At 33.7% G+C, this 6,662-nt stretch overlaps 1 pseudogene; it reads right to left on the bottom strand.

Moving 5' to 3' along the window:
- Positions 1-1,952: 1,952 nt before the first annotated feature.
- LOC121242312 lies at positions 1,953-4,879 on the bottom strand (annotated as a pseudogene).
- Positions 4,880-6,662: the final 1,783 nt, after the last annotated feature.

Here is a 6,662-nt window from a genome sequence, read left to right as displayed (position 1 = left end):
GTTTAGAAATGATATTTGCAATTATAAATTGTGCAAGCACTGCATACTCTTTTAAAAAAGTAACTTAAATATAAGATCTACATAAAAAAATGATTGTTTTAATAATAAATTCACTCTTTTTTTAAAATAATACATGATTTTTGCACGACTTATAACTGTAACTAGCATTACTTTTTTTTTTTTTTTTTTGGCGCATTTCGAACTTGAAAATTCTCTTATTTAAGAGGGAAAGAAATGTCAATAATCATTATATAAAATAGGGATGACATATTCAGATAAGTAAGCATGCAGTTTTGACAACTGGCATAATGTGCAATGCAATTGGGCAAACATGTTTGGCACGTTGCACAATAACTAGTATATATATTTACATATATATATATATATATATAATAAAATAAAATAAACCACTATAGTGTTTTTTTTTTTAAAGGAAAAAACCACTTATCTTGAACCATAACGTAGAGGCGATGGGACTGAGAGGCATTTTATTCCAAAATAAAGAAATGCAGTCGTTTTTTCTTACGGGTTAAACTGGATGGTGTTTTTTAATGATAAGCACTCAATTAATGATCCAACAATTAATCCATGAAATGGATAGCTTGATAGAAGTATGGAGGAGGCTATAGAGGTTGAATGTCCCGAGTGTTGTGAAGACCATTTTGTGGAAGACTTTAAATGAATTCCTTTCAACCAGGAAAAACCTATTCATAAGGAAGATTTATGACTCCCAGCTTTGTCCTGTCTGCATGAGGTAAGTGGGGACTATAGAGCATGTGTTGTGGGGCTGTAGTGCTGCTTATGATTTGTGGCTGGAATTCCCTACTTCCATTCATAAATGTTAAACTGCATGGATCAGAGAAGGACTTCATGGTGTTATGGGACTCTCTTTGTAAGAGAGTATCTGCATATGAGTTAGAATGGGTGGCTGTCACTTTGACGGATATTTGGATGCACATAAACAAATTTGTCTTTGAACAAACCTTCACAAATCCAAGTCTGCTAATACAAGGTGCAAAGAGAAGTCTAGAGATGTTTCAACAAGGGACCAAATTAGCAGTTCATCCTCAAGGTGTGGTGAGAGATCAAATTAGGTGGAAGGGACCAATAGATTACAGATTAAAGCTGAATTGGGATGCTGCTGTGGACTTGAAGAATAGCAGAATGGGTGTTGGAATTATCATTCGAGATTCAATGGGGGAAGTTGATTTTACTATGTATGAGCAAGAAGGGTGTCTTTAAGCCGGTGGTGGCTGAGATTATCGCTCTGTGGAGGGTAGTGGAATTGTGCATGGAGTTGAACTTGACTGATGTCATTTTTTAGGGAGATGCACTAGTAGTGGTGCAGGTTGTTGATAGCTGAGAAGACGTGCTCCTATTATGGACACTTGATTGATGATATTAGAGCTTTCTTTGTTAATAGAGAGGGATGGGATATTATACATGAACATGGGGAAGGAAATAAGGTAGCACACAAACTGGCTAGATTGGCTTTTCCTCATAGAGAGGAATTAGTTAGGGTTGAGAAATGCCCTGAGAAGTGTGCATGGAGTTGCAGTTTGACAAACTGTGTAATGTTTAATCTTTGAAATGAAATATATGTTTTACAGTAAAAAAAAAAAACAATTAATCCATTGTAACTCCCAATCTTAATGAGAACATTAAAAAGACGTTACAAAACACTATTTATTAAAAAATACTAACACCAATAAATGTTTCTCTTTATCAGTCAATTAGTCCCGACAATGCAAAAACTATTGAGATGAACAATAAAAAAGTACGTAAAAATAGTTACATGCACGCAGTCAGAAATCAATTCGGCTTGATCTGCATTGTGTGCATGCAGGGATATATATATATATATATATATATATATATGTCAGGAAAGAAATGTAGCATGTGATATATCTATAATATTATAGAGATCAAACTTGTATTTCCTTCCAAGAGAAACAAGAGACTTATTGAATTTTGATTGGCTTGTACATCATTTATTTTCGCAAGGAGCGGTATTATTAGTGAGGTAAAAAGACAAGTTACCTTTGACATATGATCCAGTCTACAAATATAAGAAATAAACATGGAAAAAAGTAGAAATATATATGTAATTTTGCCAATCATTCATCAATTCTTAGCTATGGGAATGGGGTGAATAAACAACGCTAGCACGCGGTCCTTCGTCTCACGGTTTACAATGCCGTGCCCATCTCCATGTTGGTACATGAACTGGGACACCCTTGCAATGTTTGTTGCGATCTCATTAAATGTTTCAGAGAATGGAGAACTTGCAATGCGATTTCCATTAATTGTCTTCCATGTTGCACTAATCAAGGACCTCATGTATTGACGAGCATCTTCCTCACTGGCACCAGTGTCGTTCATGTAGCATTGGATTGATTTAGGATTATCCCCCTCTTTAACTCGTCCTAGGTTACAAAACACATAAAAACATATTATCCTATGTTCATGTGAAGTAGCCCAAAATAAATGTTGATAAAAGAATTAGGATAGTATGTTTTCCTAACTGTAGACGTTCCGAGATCATCTGCAAGTCGCACAATGAATGATGATAAACGAATTATATCGGGATACTCTTCCAATGAATCCAAGGCTTCCTTTGTTATGGGATTTGTGACGAAAAAATAACAATGCACCAGTATATTTGCTATTGTTATTGTCATCCATCCATATTCAAGGTATTCTTGAAGGCTTGGTGTATATCCATTGTAAAACCATTTTGCCTCCAACAAATAAGATTTGCATATATCTGCCCACTAAAAGATTTGTGGCTGATCAATGAATTAGAAGAGTTATTATAGATAATAAGTTCCAGGGTAAATAGTGATGAAAGAGAAAGTTTGGGCCTTACTGCCTTTCTCATGTACCAAACGATGTTGCATCCCTTTTCCTTGAGAGTGTCAAAAGCCATTTCATTAACCGTGTTGTAGACAGAAAGGAAACAGATTTGCATATAATAAGGAAGTTGTTCCATTTCGTTGACATCCCATCTAGATCACATGAACAAATTATATGTAAGTATTTGCATCAAAGATAAGCAGCCATATTTGTATTTGAGGTGTGCTGCTGTTAATACAAACCTTTCAATAGCATCCGTGAAGAGCTCAAGTTCTTCTAAAGTGCCATAGACATCATAGACATCATCTACAATTGTCAACAATGCACCGAGCTTTGCTAACATTATCCTCTCATGTCCAAATTGAGGTTGAAATAATGCTCCCGTTGCCCAAAGGAAATTTTCCACCACTCTATCCCTTGCAAAGCTCAAATCTCCAAGGCCAGTGCTCCTCCACCACCTTTTGTGCGAGACAAGAAAATAATATTAGTTTTAGAAATCGAGCATATATTGCATTTTCTTTCCTCTCTAACCTAATATATATCAAGTAAGGAGATATTTGGCAAACATGCGAATTCTCAAAATTTCATTCCCAAGCGTTACTCAAACTAAAAGTACTTTTTAATTTTAAATTTCCAATCTTTTGACCAAATCATTACCTAATCAATATTGAAAATCAAGAATCAATATAATTTTTACAAACTTCAAAATAAAAATTATATTAAAAAAATTATATTCAAACAATTTTTTTTATTTTATAATATTTTTATTCAACTTTTTCTTTCTTCTTTCTCAAAACTCTTATAAAACATCTTCACTCAAATCATTTCACTCTACTGTTCACAATTTCAAAAATACTTCAAGTATTTAAAGATGCCCTAAACCTCCTTGTAGCGTTTTCGGCTAAGATCCAAGTTATAAAATGAGGATAAACATGTCTTTTTACTTGGACACTTCTTTTAGATCTTCTTGGTGAACTGCTTGTACCATATTAAAATCCATTTCTGCAAGCTCAAGCAAGGTAGGGTTCATATCTTCTCTTCTTCTATATGCATCAATGAACCACCTTGCTTCAGACCTTATCACTCTCCAATGCAATGGAAGCTCTAGGGCATGATTCACCATCATACAAAGACATTGATCTTTGCTTTGATCCACGTACTCTTTAAGATGTTTGGTTGCAAAATCTCTTGCTTCCTCCAAGATGCTTTCACCTTCCCTCAAGTGGAATGAGGCTTCATACAAAGCAAGCATTCCTTCAATATCAACACATAGACATTCTTTGAAATCCCCCTTTTCATTGAAGAAACTTTTGAATGTGTCTGCAATCAACAATGCTCACCAATTGTTAAAAAATAAACGAGAGTTTATGAGTATGATACTTATATTTTGTCAAAGCATTACTGGTATTTAGTTTACCTTGAGGTATATCATATCCGTGTTGTCTCATGAGCCTAAACTCAATTGCTGTGGCATATAAACTTTGCTTCTCGCAAACATCACCATTATGATTAGTAATGTGTTTATTTTCCAATATCCTCCTTATTTCGTCCTCAAAGTGGTAAGATACTCCAAGTCTTTGCAAAGTGTCAATTAGCTCAAGTTGCTTTATAGGATCTACCACGTTCTGAAACATCATTGTTACTTCTTCCTTAAGCTTCTCAATCTTTCGGGTGAATAACTCCCCCTACAAATAAACCAATTCTCAAATAAACCAACAACAATTATAAAAACTATTGACACAAACAATAAAAAAATAGAAATCGCACACTTTACCACATATTCGCTTCTTATTGATTGGATGTAATCATAATGCCAAATGGTAGGATGGTAATTTGCTGATCGTCGGACGAAAGTAGAGTCAATACTTGAGTTTTCTTCAGGGGCCATTCTTTGAAAAGGATGAGGTACATCACCACCTTTTCCTCTTGTTAAAGCTGAGACGGGTCTTTTAGGTGGGAGCAATGTAGAGAGTTTGCAATTTCGGATTGAATCAAGAATGATAAGATGCATTGCGTAAGCCATTAGTACTGAAGCTTTGCTTTTCTGTTTAAATGGATTGTTGTGGAACATATGCTTTAGCCTTCAACCATATGACCTTTTTATATCGATCCTGGTGGCTATTGTGACGATATCCTGCATGGAAAACTCATGCACGAATTTCAAAGATAAAATTTACTTCATGCATGCATGCCAACAACTCAAAAGAATAAAAAAGTCCCTTTCCCATGTGTGTAGCTGACAACATATATAAGACAGATTAGTGTTGTGATCGGTCAGACTAATTTTGTCAAGAAGTTTGAATAAGTAGTAGGTACTGGGAGTTGATAGCCTGCTTTCCTGGAGTCATGAGAGCTTACTTAGCGGCGGCAAATTATTCCAACCGCACGTGAAGATGGTGTAGAAAATGTAGAGGTTGGGGTGGGGGAACTTGATCACAAAAATTCTGTTATATAAATTGCAGTGCATACAAACAAAACAAATAAAAATAAGGGGGCGGCTACTATGTTTTGACTATGCCCAGCGTAAATTTTTTATTTTTTATTTTTTATTTATTTTTTCACATTTTTTTAACATGTTTAAATATATTTAAAAAATAAAAAAAATACACCAATACACTTAAAATCATTTCCTTAATCACTAAATAAAAATAAAAAAAAAATTGACTAGCGGTCAAATAGAGGTGTCAAGTTAGGGAGGCAAAGTAGACTTTCTCTAAAAATAAATAAGTAATGGGACCAATAAATTAGGCTCTGACCCTTGTTTCTTAGCCAAGCCAAGGATGATCAGAAGCACTATATTGAAATGAGCATTGCTACGTTTACCAAAAATGGGTTCCGAATAAGGATCCCGAACAGTCTATTTCACTTTTTTATTTTTTATTTTTTGTGTATTTTTTTAATCATTATAAACATTTTTAAAAAAAATAAAAAATTCATAAAATTGTTAAAAAACACTTTCTTAATCACTAAGTAAAAAAAAAAAAAAAAAGTAATTCGGAACACAAATTCAGGATCCATTTTTCGGACATAAAGTATTTCTCTATTTAAATCTCATCTAGAAAATATCAATATTTAAAATATCATCTTAATTTTTGGCATCGAATACTCCCCGGGTCCAAGGCCACCATCTTTTAATTGCCTTCTCCTCTATTTTCGCAGGCTCAATTTTGAAAACCTGACTCAAAGGCATATGAAACACGACATTAACAATTATGAATATCTTTTAAATATGCTAATATTGTAACATAATATTCTAACACAAAAGAGTAAGCAAATAAAAAAGGTTAATTATATTTACAAGTTGATGTGTACGACACATGATCCTCCACATTGTGTGATTTGATTGGCAAGAGAAGTTTAAAATTAAGTCATCTTACAAATAAAATTGTGATCATGTCAATAGTATGAAAAATATATCTTCCATATATAGCATTGCTCTTTTTAGAATTTTGTAAGTCATTGTATTGTGTGGAGCAGGCATTATTTGACCATGCCCTGAAGACGAAATCAATGGAAAATTTTAATGTGATGCATTATGTTTTTTTTTAATCTTTAATCAAACTTTCATTAATTAAAACTAAATAGGAGAGTACAAGAGGTTGGGGTGGGGGAATTTGACAAAAATTCCATTATTTAAATTGTAGTGCATACATTCAAAACAAATAAAAATAAATAAGCAATGGGGCTAATAAATTATGCTCGGACCCTTGTTTCTTAGCCAAGCCAAGGATGAGAACCACTACAAAAATAGTTTTGAAATCCAACTTGTAGATTTGTTGAATGCAATTGTGATTTGCATTTGTGAA

The sequence above is a fragment of the Juglans microcarpa x Juglans regia genome, chromosome 8D (genome assembly GCF_004785595.1).
Source record: "Juglans microcarpa x Juglans regia isolate MS1-56 chromosome 8D, Jm3101_v1.0, whole genome shotgun sequence".
Lineage (NCBI taxonomy): Eukaryota > Viridiplantae > Streptophyta > Magnoliopsida > Fagales > Juglandaceae > Juglans > Juglans microcarpa x Juglans regia.
The sequence above is the reverse complement of the archived record's forward strand: the minus strand, read 5'-3'. Positions and strand labels throughout refer to the sequence as shown.